The following is an 18,372-nucleotide window of genomic DNA, read 5'->3' on the forward strand; positions in this document are numbered from 1 at the left end:
CCCTCCTGTGACCAGCCAGCCAGCCTGGACACATTCTTCTCTTTGCAGTGGCAGAGGTGGAAGGGTACATGTTCAATTGAGCAAATGTTTTTTAAGTCTCTATTTGCATTACATATGTGAATGTTCCTTTGGCTCAAGTAAATCAGATGGCCAAACTCAGAGTCAAAGGGTAGGAAAATGCACTTTTTCCCTTTTGGGGATGAGCTGCAGTCACATGGCAATAGATATGGAAAGAAGGAGAGATGAAGAACTGAGGCCAAATCTACCCTACACCTATACATTTACTGTCCTAAGTCTCTACCTTTCTGCTCATCTACCCCTGGGAGATTCTGCAGGCAACATTTGGCTGTCATCGGCTTTTATAACTAGATTCTCAAGGAAATTAATTCTGGCTTGCTTCTTTTTCTTAGATAGGACTCATTTTTCTCTTATGCAATAAACAAACTTTTTATATAATTTTCCATGAATCCAATAAAGATGGCCATCTGAACTTGTCTTAGTACTGAACCAATGAATTTGCAGTGAAATGTGTATTTCAACAGCTGACTTATGAAGGGACTGAATTGGAAATCAGGAACACTGCTTCCAGACAACACACACATTTCCAGAAGTGTTTAATTTGAGGATTCCTTACTTCTTAAACGCCACACAGACCATGCTGAGGACTTCCTGAGACATGCTGAAACGGCAGTGTAGTGGAAACACTTAATCAATATTCATGCTAGTCCCTTTTTGTATTGTCTGTCCATCAGAGGAGAAAAAAAAGATTTATGACTCATTGTTTTCCAAAGATGCTGCTTCCTCTGCAGTTTTGCAGGTTGTTTTTGGATACAATTTTCTCCTTGTTTATACAATGCCCGCTGAAGTGCTTTTTATATCCCAGGTTTGTATGTTTACAGGCCCATCAGCCAATTTCATACATTATTTTCTGCCCCATAGTTGTGTTTGGTGGTTTGAAACTGACTTGATACATAAGAAACAAAGAAAACATATCTAAATTCCGCCAGTGCCATTAAAAATAATCATATTGTTTGACCTGTCCCTCTGATGATAACCTTTCATGATAGTTCTGTTTCCTTAGATCTGTCTTTTGGGATTGCTTTCGGGCAATTTCTGAAGTGGTGGGTTTCTGGAGTTCTCTAGGGAATTGTCCTAGGTTCTTTGGATCCAGAGTTCCATTATCTGTGGGAGCACAGGAAGGAATTTTACAGTAATTCTGCTACAGTGAAACATTTGCCTTCAGGCTGGAATTGAAAATAGCAGCTGGAAGGACATTTGGAAAGAGGTTGGGAGGGGGGTTGTGGGAGTGCAGGAGAGGTGGAGAGAGAGAGAGAGATTTCACATTTGGATAAAAACACTAGCTACAAGGCGAAACGGAGACAGGGCTGGCATCGTCTACCCTTGAAACTATCCCAAATTAAATTCTCCTCGGGCTTGGCTCTTAAAGCCAGTTATTTCAGTGCCATGAGTGTCGGCCAGGGTCAGCGCTTGCTCTCGGTAATGAACACTGAGCACCACGACTCCTGGATGATGACCAGACACACTGGCCTCTGTTTCACCACTGCTCCTCCCACAAAAAGTCACCATCCAAAATGTGGACCAGTTCTCTGGAGTCACTGGTAATCGAACAACTAAATTTCAGCCCTCTGAAGACTTGGGGAAGACTTGTTCCACCTTTACCCACAAGTGTCATTGCAATAAAGGACACACATTATAGAGGATTTGGGCACTGGCCTAAGAAATAAAGGAATTTCAACTAGGAATAGAACCATCTACAAAGCCATGCTTTAAGAGATAGTTGATAGCTAGTACCCAAAGATCATGGGCCCAGTGAACCACGCCTTCCAGTGTTAGTATTTGTGCCTTGCCAATCTGTCTGGGGTTGGTTCCTTCTGGTGGGTTCGTGGTCTCACTGACTTTACAAATGGAGCCGCGGACCTTCGCAGTGAGTGTTACAGCTCTTAAAGATGGGACTGACTCAAAGAGTGAGCAGCAGCAGCAAGATTTATTGTGAAGAACGAAAGAACAAAGCTTCCACAGTGCAGAAGAAGACCCCTGCCAGTTACCTTAAATGGCTGGGTGGGGTGTGGCCAGCTTTTATTCCATTATTTGTCCCCACCCATGTCCTGCTGATTGGTCCATTTTACAGAGTGCTAATTGGTTCATTTTACAGAGCGCTGATTGGTCCATTTTACAAACCTCTAGCTAGCTACAGAGTGCTGATTGGTGTGTTTTTACAGAGCACTGATCGGTGCATTTTGCAAACCTCTTGTAAGACAGAAAAGTTCTCCAAGTCCCCACTCGACCCAGGAAGTCCAGCTGGCTTCACCTCTCAAAACTTCCTCCCTTTGAGTCTGGGCTGCCTTGTGACTTACTTGTGACTAATAGAATAAGGCTTAAATGACACTGTGTGACTTCTGAGGCTAGATTATAGGAAGTCTTGCATCCTCTGTCTGGGTCTCCTAGACAAAACTTCTTGCTCTTGGGACACGCCCACTAGAACCTAGCCACCAGCCTGTGCACAGCCCAACATGGACAGTCCATGTGTAGGCGCTCTAGTTGACAGCCCAACTGTGCTCTCGGTTGACAGCCAGCATCGACTGTCACTTCAGATGCTTCCAGCCCCAAAGCCCAGCAGCCATTGTCCACAACCACATGAGATATCACAAGAAAACGACCCAACTTGGAAGACTGAACACACAGAACGAGAAGAGATAATAAATTATTTTAAGCCACTAGATGACTAGAACAGAAATTATATATTTGCACACAGCTATATATATATGTGTACATATATATGTGTGTGTCTGTATATATATGCTTTTGAATGGATCCATCAATGATGGATCAGTTGAATGATTTTCATTTGCTCATGTATTGACTCAACAAACATCTGTTGAGCATGCGTGTCAGGTACTATGCTAGTCTCTGGGAATATAGTAGTGAACAAATTATGGTCTTGCCTCCGAGGAACTTACAGTCTAGTAAGGGAAGGTGACAATAAACAAACACATAAATAATTGTGAACTTATAAATCATGTCATTTTTTTATTTGAAAAAAAAAAAGAACGTGGCGCCATGCCAGAATAAGAAAGGAAAATCCAACCTAGCCTGGTAATGTGGTTTGGATTTGTGTCCTCCTCCATGATGAACTGTAATCCCCAGTGTTGGAGGAGAGGCCTGGTAGGAGGCGATGGGATCACGGGGGCGGATTTCTCCCTTGCTGTTCTCATAATAGTGAGTCCTCCTGAGATCTGGTTGTTTAAAAGTGTGCAGCACCTTTCATTTCGCTTTCTTCTTCCTGCTTTTGCCATGATTGTAAGTTTCCTGAGGCCTTCCCAGTCATGCTTCCTGTACAGCCTGTGGAACCATAGAACCAATTAAACCTTTTTTTCTTTATAAATTACCCAGTCTCAGGTAGTTCTTTATAGCAATGCGAGAATGAACTAATAACCCTAATCAGTTAAGGCCCCTCTGAGGAGCTGACTTTTAAGTGGAATCTGAAACGCAAGAAGGAGCCAGCTACATTAGGGGTGGAGAATGCAGAAAGCTCTCTAGAATAAAGGAACAATAAAGACCCTAAAGTGGGAAGAGGCTTGGGATATTGGGAGGACCCAGAGAAAGCCATGATGATCGAGCTAGAGGGATCTAGAGGAGAGAGGCCAGAGAGGAAGAACTGGACCAGAGCAGTAGGCTTGTAGGTCATGGTGTGGGGTTTGGATTTTCTCCTAAACGCAATGGGAAACTATTTAAGGCTTTCAGCAGGGGAGTGACATGATCTACTTTACATTTTAAAAAGGTCACTCAGACAGCCTGGTGGATAACAGATTGGAAGGGGCAAGAAGGGGATGAGGGAGGCCGCCATCCGGGTGAGGTGATGGAGGTGTCTGAAGCTGCAGGCGGAACCCTGGGAGGCACCACAGAGCACCTGCTCCCTGCTGCACCTCAGACAGTTCCAGCAGCATTTGTGCTAAGGCAAGTCTTCTACGAAGTGTACTGGTGACTGATAACAAATGCTGTAGGCCCATAGTCACATCCTGAGAATCTCTCTGTTGTTTCAGAAATGCACACACTATCCTGGTTCTGGCTTGATAGATCAACAATGCCTACAGCTCACTCAACCCCGTGAGGTGTGTGTCAAGGGGTGCTCAGAGCTTGCTCCCAACCCCACTCCGGTGCACCCTCATCTTACACAGGCTGCCGCTCCAGGGGTGGCTGTGGGTGAGGGACTGTAGGAACATCACCCGCCCACCCCCCCATCCCGAGCCAGCAGCAAATCCTGTATACTGGGACATGTGATGTCTGAAGTGCCAACCCATCTGGTTGACCAGATTGCTGCCTTGATGAAGTTGTCTTTCCTGACCAAGTTGGCTGTTGTTACCAACAGATACTGGGTCCTTGTGAATAAAAGGAAACCAGAGTAACTAAAGCCTGCAGTCCCCATAGGCTAGAGAAAATCTGTCGATAGCAATTATTCCCTAGGATTGTCATTACAAAGGTATTTAGCTCTGCATGTTCGGTTCCCCTCTGACTTTCACCGGATTTATAGATTGTCCTTTCATAGGAACTGCCAGGCACATTTCTGACAAAAATATCTGCACATGCGTAGCCAAGTGTGTGTGGCAGGCACTGAATAGAGCACGTTGGGGAATAGATCCCATCACCTACTCACAACCCTCACCTTACATCTGTTTCCCCCAGCACCATCTAGCTACTCCCTGCTGTGAATTTAAGAGTTAGGCTGGGCGTGGTGGCTTACTCCTGTAATCCCAGCATTTTGGGAGACTGAGGTGGGTGGATCACTTGAAGTCAGGAGTTCAAGACCAGTCTGATTAACATGATGAAACCCCGTCTCTACTAAAAAATACAAAAATTAGCCAGGCGTGGTGGCAGGTGTCTAATCCCAGTGACTTGGGAAGCTGAGGCAAAAGAATTGCTTGAACCCGGGAGGCAGAGGTTGCAGTGAGCCGAGATTGTGCCATTGTACTCCAGCATGGGTGACAGAACGAGACTCCATCTCCAAAAGAAAGAGTTAACCTTTGGCCAGGGCGGTGGCTCACGTCTGTAATCCCAGCACTTTGTGAGGTTGAGGTGGATGGATCACTTGAGGTCAGGAATCTGAAACCAGCCTGGCTGACATGGTGAAGCCCCGTCTCTACTAAAAATACAAAAGTCAGCCAGGTGTGGTGACAGGCACCTATAATCCCAGCTACTCTGGAGGCTGAGGCAGGAGAATGGCTTGAAGCTGGGAGGCAGAGGTTGCAGTGAGCCGAGATCGTGCCACTGCACCCCAGCCTGGGCAACAGGGTGAGACTCCATCTCAATGAAAAAAAAAAAAGAGTTAGCCTTGATCTCTCTCTTCCTCCGCACTGGCACTTACTGAGTATCTCCAAACCACTCACTTTTCTCCCCTGCCCACTGCTATCTGAGTCAAAGATGCCTACAGCAGCGACCTCTCAGGCCTCAGTGTCCAGACGTCTCTGTTCTCTTCCCTGCAGCCTTGTTCTGAGCTCCCCAGACTCATCACTCCCTGCTCCCACCTCATCCTCTATGCATCAGCCATATTCATTGACCGTCAGCCCCTCAAGTGTGTTCTCTCCCAACTCTGGGCCTTCCCATATCTCAAAGAGTTGACAGATTGCCATCTTCAGCCCTGCTCTGTTTTGTGAATTAAGTTTTACTGGCACCCATCCAACCCCATTCATTGATAGGTTATCTGTGACTGCTTTTGTGCTACAACAACAAAGTTGAATAGAAAACTTAGCCGACCTTCCATGTACTATTTCTTCTGCCTCTCCTCTTCTTATATCATTTCTCCACGTTCACACCTTCCTTCCCTTCACTTGGTTAATGCCTACTTACCCTTCAGCCTTTAGACTGGAAATAACTTCTTCCAGGAAGCCCTCCCTGACCACACCCTATCCCCTGTGTATGTTCTCATAGCACTCCATTGTTGAATCACAGCAGTAATTACAGTGGTCTGCTTAGTTAGACAAGTCTGTATCCCCGCTAGATTGTAAGTTCCTTGAGCACAGAGGCTGGGTTGTAAACCCAAAATATCTGAGACAGGTCTCAGTCAATTTAGAAAGTTTGTTTTGCCAAGGTTAAGGACATGCCCATGACACAGCCTCAGGAGATCCTGACCGTGTGTGCCCAAGGTGGTTGGGGTACAGCTTGCTTTTACACATTTTAGGAGACACGGGACATCAATGTGTGTAAGATGTACATTGGTTGGGTTCAGTAATGTGGGACAAGCCGAAGCAGGGGCTACCCAGTTAGCAGCAGGTAAGAGATAAAAGGTTGCATTTTTTACAGAAACAATAGGGCAGAGGGAGCCACCAGATATGCATTGTCTCAGGTGAACCTCAGAGGGGTGACTTCAAATTCTGTCTGTCCTTTGTCTACAAGGAATTTCCATTTGTCTAAATATTTAAATGTTATAAAACAAACTAACAAACAGTTCAATTAAATACCTTTATACTCTCAGCCTAAGAAGTATTCCTTCATAGGTAGTGAAAAATACATGTAAAGCTATGATTTGTATGTGACTAAAAGTTGGCAAAATATTAAAGATAATTTAATTGTTATGAATGCCCAGGTGTTCTAATATTTTATATTTATCTGTATGTTTATTTTGTAACATTTACTCTTTTCTTTTATTTTGGCAAAAATCACTGTTATTATAATACAGATTTTCACATAATGTGTGTTCAATTGCTAGTAATAATCTAAAGGATTAGGAATAAAATTAATTGCATTAAAAGTACACAAAATTTGGATGTATTTTCAAAAAAGTAAATCAAAGTGAAAAAGCAAAATATGAATATTTACTTTGTATATGTTTTCTCCAAATTAATCAAAACTCTATATTAAAATTAAAAGGCAAAGTAAAAATATAATTAAGTGAAAAATTTAAATCAAAATGATTCAAGCTAAATTTTTAACTTTGAACATTTAATGAAACCTTATTAAATATATATGTAAATAAAAGGATTCCAATTCTATGCAATGTCTATTAGTTGACAATGTAAAGAATTGGTATCATTTCATATGCTCTATCTAGACCGACATAGGCACAAATATAATATGATTTGTTTAATATAGTTAACATCATGCTACTTGATAAGTACCCTTGGAACTACAAATTGAAAGAATACTTAGAGAAGCAAGAAAATGGATGCTTAGTCCCGATGGGAAATCATACCTTGTTTCGTGACAATCTATTGCATTCATGCCACGAGGAAAGGTTGGACAACTTACTTGTCTTTTCTCTTACCTAAGTCGTTCCTCCCTCCTTGCTTGCCAAAGAAGTGTCTTCTTCCAACATCAGCAGCGGCACAATCCACAAGCCTTTGTGGTATTCTGACATGGCCATCTTTTGTTTGAGGACACACTGCAAGGGACGGAGGGAAGCGTTTTCCTGACTCCTGAATGGCGTTAGCCACAAGAGTAGTTGTTTCAAGTTACAGGTTATGCTGTGCCAGTGCCGAGCATGGTGCCCGAGTGACAGAGGCACCCTGTCTTCTTCTTCTTTTTTTTTTTTTTTGAGACAGACTCTCCCTCTGTTACCCAGGCTGGAGTGCCATGGCACGGATCTCAGCTCATTGAACCTCCCAAGTTCAAGCAATTCTCCTGCCTCAGCCTCCCGAGTAGCTGGGATTGCAGGCACGCGCCACCACCCCCAGCTAATTTTTGTATTTTTAGTAGAGACAGGGTTTCACCATTTTGGCCAGGCTGGTCTCAAACTCCTGACCTCAAGTGATCTTCCTGCCTTGGCCTCCCATAGTGCTGGACTACAGGCGTGAGCCACCGTGCCTGGCTATCTTCTTTAATAAGTTTATTTTTGTGTGTATTTGTAAAATGCAGCATCCTCTCAAGTGAGGGGCCATGGTAGAGACCTCTTTTGGGTGGGTGTGAGGGCAGTACTCCTCTCCCGTCCACTGTTGTATCCCTACTGTTTATCATAGAGTCTGGCACACAGTAGGTGCTCAATATATGCTGACTTGGGCACAATGAAGAATTTTTATTATTTTGGACAAATGAGACACTAAGCCATAAATGACTGCTCTCTGGCCTAATCACCATTAAAATATAGCCATCTAGTAGAGCAAGGGTCAGTCAACATTTTCTGTAAAGGGCCAGATAGTAATAAATAGTTTTGGTTTGGTGGGCCATACGGTTTCTGTTGTAAATACTCAACTTTGCTATAGTGGTGCAGAAGCAGCCATAGACAATACATTAACAAATAAGCATGTCTGTGTTCCAACAAAACTTTATTTAAAACACAAGTGGGGCCAGGCTCCATGGCTTACGTCTGTAATCCCAGCACTTTGGGAGGCCAAGGTGGGAGGATTGCCTGAGCGCAGGAATTTGAGACCAGCCTGGGCAACACAGTGAGAGCTCATCTCTACAAAAGTAAATAAATCAACAAACAAATAAATAATTAGCTGGATGTGGTGGCGTGCACCTGTAGTTCCAACTACTTGGGAAGCTGAGGAGGGTAGATTACTTGAGCCTAGGAGTTTGAGGCTGTCATGAGCTGTGATTGCACCACTGCACTCTAGCCTGAGTAACACAGAAACAGACCTTTTCTCTAAAAAATAAAAATAAAAAAACAAGTGGCAGGCCAGATTTGGCACATGGACCATAGTTTGGCAACTATTGTACTAGAGCATAGGAGGAGAGGGATCCTGCTAATGAGGAGGAGAAGGCAGAGTTGAAAATGTTTAGGAGGTGGGATTCTCAGGAGTGGATCCTCCTTAGTTATTCCAGCATACCAGGAGAAGCCTGAGCTGAAACTGCCCGGAGGTGCCAAAGGCATCCTCAAGGCTTGCCCTCCTTCATCTGGGTGGCTGTTCCTCCTTCCTGGCTTCCCTGGTTTGTCACCCCTGCTCACGTTTGTCTTACTATAGGAGTCTCCAGATTTCTGGCTTTCTCAGTGCTTCTACAGCCTGGCTGTACATTAGAATCACTCGGGGTGTTTATTTAAAATGTCCCTGCCCAGACCCATGTATTAGTCGGCTAGGGCTGCTGTAGCAAAATACTGCAGACTGGGTGGCTTAAACAACAGATTTCTTTCCCCACTGTTCTGGAGGTTACAAGCCCAAAATGAAGGTGCTGTCAAGGCTGGTTTCTGGTGTGGCCTCTCTCTTTGGTTTGCAAATGACCACTTTCTCTCTGGGTCTTTTTTTGTTTCGAGACGGAGTCTCACTCTGTCGCCAGGCTGGAGTGCAGTGGCACGATCTTGGCTCACTGCAACATCTGCCTCCCGGGTTCAAGCGATTCTCCTGCCTCAGCCTCCCGAGTAGCTGGGATTTCAGGCACGTGCCACCATGCCCAGCTAATTTTTGTATTTTTAGTAGAGACAGGGTTTCACCATGTTGGCCAGGATTGTCTCAATCTCTTGACCTCATGATCCGCCCGCCTCAGACTCCCAAAGTGCTGGGATTACAGGCATGAGCCACAGCGCCCAGCCTCTCTCTGTGTCTTTAAGTGGTCTTTTCTCAGTGTATGTACAAAGAAAGAGAACAAAAGAGTGCTCTGGTGTTCTCCTCCTCTTCTGATAATGACATCAGTCCCATCAAATTAGGGTGCTACTCTTATGATCTCATTTAACCTTAATTATCTCTTTGACAGCCCTATTTCCAATTTTAGTCACATTGGAAATTAGGCCTTCCACATGTGAATTTTGGGAAAATACAGTATAGCCCATAACGCCAGGTTTTTGGATTCATTGGTTTCAGGTGGAGTCGAGGTACTTTTGTTGTTGTTGTTGTTGTTGTTATTGTTATTGTTTTGTTTTGTTTTTTGTTTGTTTGTTTTAAATAAAAGCTGTCCAGAAAATTCTAATGCTCATCATGTTTGAGAAGGACTGGTAACCAGTTGATACTCTGGCTCTGGTCTCGTTAACCCAGCTCTGTCATTCTTCCAGGACAAAAATGCAGTTAATAGCTTGCCATTTCCATGCTTGGTTGAACTCTTTTGGCCAGCCCCCACTTCAAGGGAAGGAGAACTGGATAATATGTAGAAGGAACAGCAGGAGGAAGGAGATTTCCTGGTTTCTGCTTGGCTGGTGGCAGGGCCGTTCCATAGGCAGGAGCGGGTCTACAGGTGAAGGTGATGTGACTGGCTGTGTGATGCTGACGGAGAGGCCTCTGAGACAGGTGCACATTGTTATCAATAAGTAAGTCTGGAATTGAGAGGAGGAATCTTGCCTAGAAATAAAGATTTTAGCCTTTATCAGCAAAGAGCTGGAAGTTAAATGCATGGGAATGAATTACTGGGAAAATCGGGGCAAAAATGGAAACCCGGAGAATTCTAGCACTGAAGAGAGGAGGAGAAAAAGAATTTCCAGTGACTATGACTAAAAGCAGCCATTTGAGTTAGTGGGAAATTAGAGGAACAGGTATAAAGGAGGAAGAGGTCAGTGGTAAAATGTAACCAAGGGCCAGGCGCAGTGGCTCACGCCTGTAATCCCAGTACTTTGGAAGGTTGAGGTGGGTGGATCACCTGAAGTCAGGAGTTGAGACTAGCCTGGCCACTATGGTGAAACCCCATCTCTACTAAACATACAAAAATTAGCTGGGCATGGTGGTGCATACCTGTAAACCCAGCTACTCGGGAGGCTGAGGCAGGAGAATTGCTTGAACCCGGGACACAGAGGTTGCAGTGAGCCGAGATTGTGCCAAAGCACCACAGCCTGGGCAACAGAGTGAAACTCCGTCTCAAATAAATAAATTAAATTAATAAATAAAGTAACCAAGAAGCTACATTTTTAAAAATCTGAAGCATCTCCTGGATTTGACCATTACAGGGCACTGGCAAACATCGTGAGAGGTGGTGGCCGGAGCCGGGCAGCCTCAGTCTGTTCCTGCTCTGAGCTCTAGGATGCTGACCTGGATGGGCAGTGTCAGCAGATTCCCTGGTTTTCTGGATTCTGTCTGGGCTTGGCCAGTGGAGAATACTGGCAGGACGTGAGAGGGAAGGAGGAGGGAAAGGGTGAGGTACCCATTCGCCTTGCTTCCTTGAGGTGAGGGTTCCCCGGGCTGGCTGCATTCCATGATGAAAGCCACCATTCCTGTTGGGTGGCTGTCTTCACACGGCGCCCCCCGTAAAGCCTCTTCCCCCTTTTCCTGCAGGCCTGGGGTAGTGACAGCTTCCTCCTGTTACCAGCCCCTGCACTGCCACACTATTTTTTTTTTGAGACGGAGTCTAGCTCTGTTGCCCAGGCTGGAGTGCAGTGGCCGGATCTCAGCTCACTGCAAGCCCCGCCTCCCGGGTTCACGCCATTCTCCTGCCTCAGCCTCCCGAGTAGTTGGGAGTACAGGCGCCCGCCACCTCGCCCGGCTAATTTTTTTTGTATTTTAGTAGAGACGGGGTTTCACCGTGTTAGCCAGGATGGTCTCGATCTCCTGAACTCGTGATCCGCCCGTCTCGGCCTCCCAAAGTGCTGGGATTACAGGCTTGAGCCACCGCGCCCGGCCCACACTATTCTTTTGACTTTTCTCTATCTTGTCAGCATCTTTGTAAATAGACCTTCTACTAAACTCTCCTCAAATTACTCAATGTAGTCTGGGCACAGTGGCTCATGCCTGTAATCCCAGCACTTTGGGAGACCAAGGTGAGAGGCTCACTTGAGCCCAGGAGTTCGAGACTAGCCTAGATAAGATAGGAAGACACCATCTCTACAAAAATTTAGAAAATAATAATAAAAATAGCCAGGTGTGATGGCACGCACCTGTAACAGTCTCAGCTACTCGGGAGGCTGAGGTGGGAGGATTGCTGGAGCCTGGGAGATCAAGGCTGCTGTGAGCCGTGATGGTGCCACTGCACTTCAGTCTAGGTGACAGAGTGAGATCCTGTCTAAAAAAAAAATTACCCAATTTAAGTGTGCCTTTTCTTTCCTGCTGGGTTCCAGACTGATACAGGGCTCAGTCCAAACTGAAGTGGGTTGGGGAAGGAGTGGGAGAGTAGGGAATATAAAACGTTATTTTGAAGAGTACCATAGAAAAGTACAGACAGTAATAGAAATCTACACCAGAATTTTAAAAAGAGGAGATTTTATCATTTTGCTTCAGATTTTGTTTTTTTTTGGAAAGACAGAATACTAAAGATGAGGTTTCTTTTGGTTTCTGTCATAACCTGTCTCCTCTATCTCTTAGCAGAGAGTGAATTAGGTATGAACCTAATTAGGTATGAACCCTTCTAGTCCATTTTTGATACTTTACTGTTAGTATGTGTTTTCGAATTTATCTAAATGCTGCCATACTATATATATCGTTCAGCAGCTCCCCCAAACCCTTTTTTTTTTTTTTTTAGACAGAGTCTCGCTCTGTCTCCCAGGCTGGAGTGCAGTGGCATGATCTCAACTCACTGCAACCTCTACCTCCCAGGTTCAAGCGATTCTTTCACCTCAGTCTCCTGAGTAGCAGGGACTACAGGCATGCACCACCATGCCCAGCTAATTTTTTGTACTGTTAGTAGAGACAGGGTTTTGCTATGTTGGCCAGACTGGTCTCAAATTTATAACCTCAAGTGATCCGCCTGCCTTGGCCTCCCAAAGTGCTGGGATTACAGGTATGAGCCACAGCACCTGCACCCCCCTACCCTTTTCTTTTTTTTTTGAGATCACATCTCTCTATGTCAACCCAGGCTGGAGTGCAGTGGCGCAATCTCCACTCACTGCAACCTCCGCCTCCCAGGTTCAAGACATTCTCATGCCTCAGCCTCCTGAGTAGCTGGGATTACAGGTGTGCACCACCATGCCCAGCTAATTTTTGTATTTTTAGTAAAGACAGGATTTCACCATGTTGGCCAGGCTGGTCTCAAACTCCTGGCCTCAAGTAATCCACCTGCCTCGGCCTCCCAAAGTGCTGGGATTACAGGCATGAGTCACTGCGCCCAGCCAAAACTACACTTTTGAGAACTATCCATGTTGATAGTTATAGACCTAGGCCATTTGTCTTAATTGTTTTATTATATCTTATTTCATTTATTCTCCTATTAATGAATATTTTTATATTTTTATAATTCCAATTATAAATATTTTATATTTTAAATTTTTATAATTCCAATTTTCCTATTATAAACAATGCTGGAATAAACATCTTTGTACTTTTCTCCTGATGCATGAGTGTTTCTCCACCATCTATACACAGAAGAGAAATTGCTGACCATGGGGTTTGTGCATTTTCAACTTTACTAGATATTACCAGATTGACATTCATCCACAGCCCCTGGTGAGTAGTTCTACAGACTCCCACAAACAGTAGGCGTAAACTCTCATTCCTTGTTCCATGTTCAACATTTTATATTGTCAGTTTGTGGTTTTTGAAAATGTGATGATTATAAAATGGTATGCAACTCATTATTAAACATTAATGTAATTTTGGAGTAGGTAATACATGCACACAGTATAAAATTCAGAAGCTACAGGAGCATACACAGTGGAAAGCAAGTCCTCCCCCGGCCCCTCCCCTTTAGCCACTGTCTTAGTTCATTTGTGCAAAATACCATAGACCGGGTAATTCACAAACAACATAAATTTATTTCTCATGGTTCTGGAGGCTGGGAAGTCCCAGATCAAGGCATAAGCAGGTTTGGTGTCTGGTAAGGGCCTGATCTCTGCTTCCAAGCTGGTACCTTGTTGCTGCATCCTCTGGAGAGGAGAAACAGTGTGTCCTCGTGTGGGACAGGGACAGAGAGCAAGAAAGGGGCAAGCTGTGTGTGAAGCCTCTTTTATAAAGACCTTAATCCCTTTCATGAGGGAAGAACCCTCATGACCTGATTACCTCCTAAAAGGCCCCATGTCTTTAAAGTCACCACGATAAGGATCAAGTTTCAACATGACATTTGGAGGAAACACCATCATTCAAACCATAACCACCACTTAGTTCCCTGCTCTGTTGTCTGTTTCTTGTGTGCTCTTCAGATACATTTTATGCAGTTTCTCGTGTGTAGTAAAACATTAAACGAACTTTTCCTATCCCATTTCTTTTGTCTCGGTAGATTGTACAGCTTTATAGATTCAATGTTAATTGTTTTCATTTCATACATGAACTCTATTTTCTTAGATCCAACAAGCACAGGTTTGGGTGACTACTTGAAAAAGCTCCCAATCCCCAAAGTCAAGAACCGTCAGTTCCAAAGGTACCATTGCAACTGCTCTAAGGGACGTAGGGGACCTCTACGTCAAGTTTCACTCTCCTAGAATTTCCAATGGAAACTTGCAGACTAGGTCCTTTTATCTACTATGGTACCGTCAGAAAAATAGATACCCCTCTAGGTATCTCAGATAGAAGGAGGCTTATGCAGGGAATTAGAGGCTTAAATAACTCTAGGAAAGCTGCAAGAGTGGTAGTGATCGGGACACCTCTTTCAGGAAATCTGGTAGTGCAGGAATCACAAGGAAGCCGCTGCCATTGCTCTCAGCTGCCTGTAGAGCCAGTTGGAATATTTTCAGGAGAACACCCAAAAGTTTTAGGCAAAATTCCATGTCAGCCATCTGCTGCTGCCCTGAGAAAACAATGGCTTCTCCTTCTCTTCCCTACCAAATCTCATGCAAGTGCCTCTCATTGGTGGAGTCTGGGCTGAATACTGTTGGCAAGATCAGGGAAATGTAGTTTCCAAGTTTGTCCTCCTGTAGAAAAAGACAAGAGCCCAGAAAGGCAGATATGGTACTGCGTACCCACAAATGGCAACTGGCAGTGTTCCCAATAACAATCTCCCTTTGCCTGCTTACAAACATGAATTTATTACCCAACTTTGTAATATTACATTCTGTCTCAATTAGGGGCATATACTACATAATTTACGTTACAGGTTTTATATAGAGCAACAACAATTCAGCACCTATTTTATCCTCCACATTGCCTACTTATATGGAAGACTTAGGGAAGAGTAACATAAAAGGGAAAAAAGACACAGTTGCTATTTTAAGAAACCAAGTGTCACTTACTAAAAAGTTTTCACAGAGACCCTACTGTGTGCTCACATCAGAAACCCTAGGAAAGCAGACTGATATGGACTCATACAGTCAAGAGAAAAAATTCTGCATAGGAATGATAACATCCAAATTCAACATAGAGATTACCAATAGGGAGCAAAGGAACACAGACAGCTGCGATTGCATAAGTCATGTTTTAAACTGGATGGAGTGTACACATTTGTGTATTTTATTTTTATTTATGTTTTTTCATCTGGCCAAAATATTTCATAATAAAACTTTTTTAAAAAGAACTAGGCAGGGTCTCTGTCCTTAGGGAGTTTACATTTTGATGAAAGAGGTCTCTCTCTCTCTCTCTCTCTCTCTCTCTCTCTCACAGACACACACACACGAAATGCGCAAAGATACAGCATCAAGCTGCTGTCTTGGGTAGAAGAGCATCCTGGGAACCAATCTTTATGGAGTTCATCAATGAGATCAAGAAGAGAAATTATATATGAATTCTGTTAAAAAGGTAAATTTAATGTTGGTGTAGACTTTCATCTTTAATCAAGGTAATTGAATATGCCCCCCAAAGTTCATGCGTTGAAACATAATCCCCAATGCAACAGTGTTCAGAGGCGAAGCCTAATGGGAGGTGCTTAGGTCATGAGGTCTCTGCTCTCATGAATATGTCATTATCTAAGAGTGGGCTCATTATAAAAGTGAGTTTGACTCTCTCTGTCTCTCTCTGACTCTCGGACTTTCTCTCTCTCTGTCCTGCTCTCTCTCTCTCTCTCTCTCTCTCTCTCATGTGTGTTCCTGCCCTTCCACCTTCTGCCATGGGATGACTCAGCAAGAAGGCCCTCACTATTCAGTGCCTTGATCTTGGACTTCTCAACCTCTAGATCCATGAGCCAAATCAATTACTTTTCATTATAAATTACTCAGTCTTTGGTATTCTGTTACAGCACCACAAAACGGATTAAGACATTGATCATACTTAATGTCTTTCTTGTTTTGCAAGGGAAGACAGAATAAAGTTAATGCTCCACCTCATGCTGACTTTCAATAATTCTATATCCAACAGAACACTCTATAGACTGAAGATGCAAGTGTGAAGGGAAATGAGATAAGGTAGTGAGCAGTATGAGGTAAAGGGCAGGTTGGTTTTGAGGGAGGCTTCTTTGGGCAGGAAGCTGGAAATGAGATGTAGGGTTTGGAACAGTAAAAAGAAAGGGAAAGAAAAGGGGGAAAAAGACAAGCATTCAAAATTCACTTAAAATTAAGACTATACATTAGGTGTCATGGAAAGTTCAAAAACAATAAAACATGTCCCCTGACCTCAAGGAACTTAGAGAAGCATTTGCCCGGAGGCTCAGAATGCTCATAATAGGCTGGGCATGGTGGTTCATGCCTGTAATACCAGCACTTTGGGAGGCCGAGGAGGAGTCAGTCAGGCTGAGGTCAGGAGTTCAAGACCACTCTGGCCAACATGACCAAACCCCATCTCTACTAATAAAGTGGAAAAAAGTTAGCCAAGTGTGGTGGCACATGCCTGTAGTCTCAGCTACTCAGGAGGCCGAGGCAGGGGGATTGCTTGAACAGAGAGGCAGAGGTTGCAGTGGGCCAAGATTGTGCCACTGCACTCCATCCTGGGTGATAGAGCAAGATGGTCTCCGAAAAAAAAAAAAAAAATGCTCACGATGATACTCAGTGAGCCACACACTTTACAAGGATGCTCTTATTTAATTCAGACACTAACCCGGTGAGGTCAGCTGTCCTAAGCCCATGTTTCAGGGGAAGAAACTGAACACAGGGCAGTTCTGTGACTTGCTCCCCTGCAACAAGGGGCAGAGGTAGCGCCATTCTTAACTGTTGCCCTTGCCAGGCCTGAGAGATTTCAGTGGACAATGGAAGTGATGATGTCTCCTGGAGATATTTGTCTCTAGAAGGGAGGCATAATTCATTCCTCAGCCACCCCCCCACCAAGTGCTATAGGTATATTTTTTGACTCTACTTTTTTTTTAACCATATTTCCTTCTTCTCTTGCTCTCTAATTCCTCTCTTCATGCCTGTCTTCCCTTTCTGTCCCACTCTTTCCCAATGCCTGCAGTAGCATATATTCAGATGGTAAGCTATGCTTTTACTTTTCCAAATTGTCTTCTTTCTTTGCATCTGTGTTTAGAGGGAATAGAATAGGTAACCCCTTAAGGCTCTTCCCAGACTATCATTTTGCCCTCAGTACTGTATCATTCCCATCAGCTTAAAAATACAGCTCAGTACTCTCATCTTATAGAAAAAAGGAACTATTTTTAAAAAAACCTGTCCTTGATCCCACATGTTCCTGCAACCCTATTTCTCTATTCTCCATTTATAGCAAGTCATCTTCTAAAAAGTCTGTAGCCACTGTCTTCATTTCTCACCTCTCATTCTCTCTTCATCCCACTTCAACTGGCTCCTGTCCCACTCTATGCTGATATCTTCCAAATTTATACTTCTAGTCCCAACCTTCCTTCTTAACCAGCTGCCTCCTTCACTTTGAATTTGGACATTTAATATGCATTTCCAAGTGAACATGCCCCAAGGCAAATCTTTGCTTCCCCAGCCCAGCCTACTACTCTCCAGACTTTCCTTATCTGGTAAACAGCTCTGCGACAGGCCTCAGCTGGTAGTCTGCAGACCACCCATTCCCTCAGCCCCCAACACTGAATACACCCGGTGGGATCCACCCCACATTCAGAATATCCTAAATCTGTCTGCTTCTCTCCATCTCTGTCTTCATCCAAGACACTATCACCTCTTACTGGAATTACAGTTATAGCCACCTTATATAATCCATTCTCCACATGGTAGCCAGAGTAAGATTTTAAAATGCAAATCAGATAATATCACTCCTCTGTGGAAAATCCTTCCACATCTTTCCTTTGCGTTTAGCATAAAATCTGTCCTTCAAGGTTCTACATGATCAGGTTTCTGGTCCTCTCTCTGACTGGATGACCACGTCCCAGCCATACTTTCAATCAATCCTCCCACCTCAGCTTCCTCAGAAGCTGGTTCCACAGGCATATGCCATTAAGCCCGGCTAATTTTTGTATTTTTTGTAGAGATGGGGTTTCACCACGTTGTTCAGGCTGATCTCAAACTCCTGGGCTCAAGTGAGCCTCCCGCCTTGGCTTCCCAAGGTGCCGGGATTCCAGGCATGAGCCACCGCGCCCAGCCTTGAGATCTTTCTGTTCTATGAGCATGGCAAGCTTTGAAGCTGCCATTCTAACTGTTCAATCCCCCTCCCTGGATGATGAATTCCCTGGATCTTCCACAGGCGGCTTCTTCCCAATATTTGGGCCTCAAAAGTCACCTTCTTAGTCCTCCCTCACCAGCCAATTTAACTGAACTGCTCTCTATTACCCTGTCCTCTTTTATTTTCAAATTAACACTTATTACTACCC

At 44.1% G+C, this 18,372-nt stretch overlaps 1 protein-coding gene across 3 annotated transcripts in view; it reads right to left on the bottom strand.

Moving 5' to 3' along the window:
• MARCHF10 (membrane associated ring-CH-type finger 10) overlaps nt 1–18,372 on the bottom strand; it is a 270,175-nt gene that overhangs the window by 198,359 nt on the left and 53,444 nt on the right. The window contains exons 1-2 of one of the 3 annotated variants that reach the window (XR_013407051.1): nt 7,277–7,373; nt 3,256–3,360 (exon numbers count right to left, since the gene is read on the bottom strand). The gene's annotated coding sequence lies outside the window, so the exon portion shown is untranslated. Of the gene's footprint in view, nt 1–3,248; nt 3,361–7,276; nt 7,388–18,372 lie in introns of those variants that run through there. The other 2 variants (XM_077972360.1, XR_013407050.1) reach the window with 2 other exon arrangements.

The sequence above is a fragment of the Macaca mulatta genome, chromosome 16 (assembly GCF_049350105.2).
Source record: "Macaca mulatta isolate MMU2019108-1 chromosome 16, T2T-MMU8v2.0, whole genome shotgun sequence".
Taxonomy (NCBI): Eukaryota; Metazoa; Chordata; class Mammalia; order Primates; family Cercopithecidae; genus Macaca; species Macaca mulatta.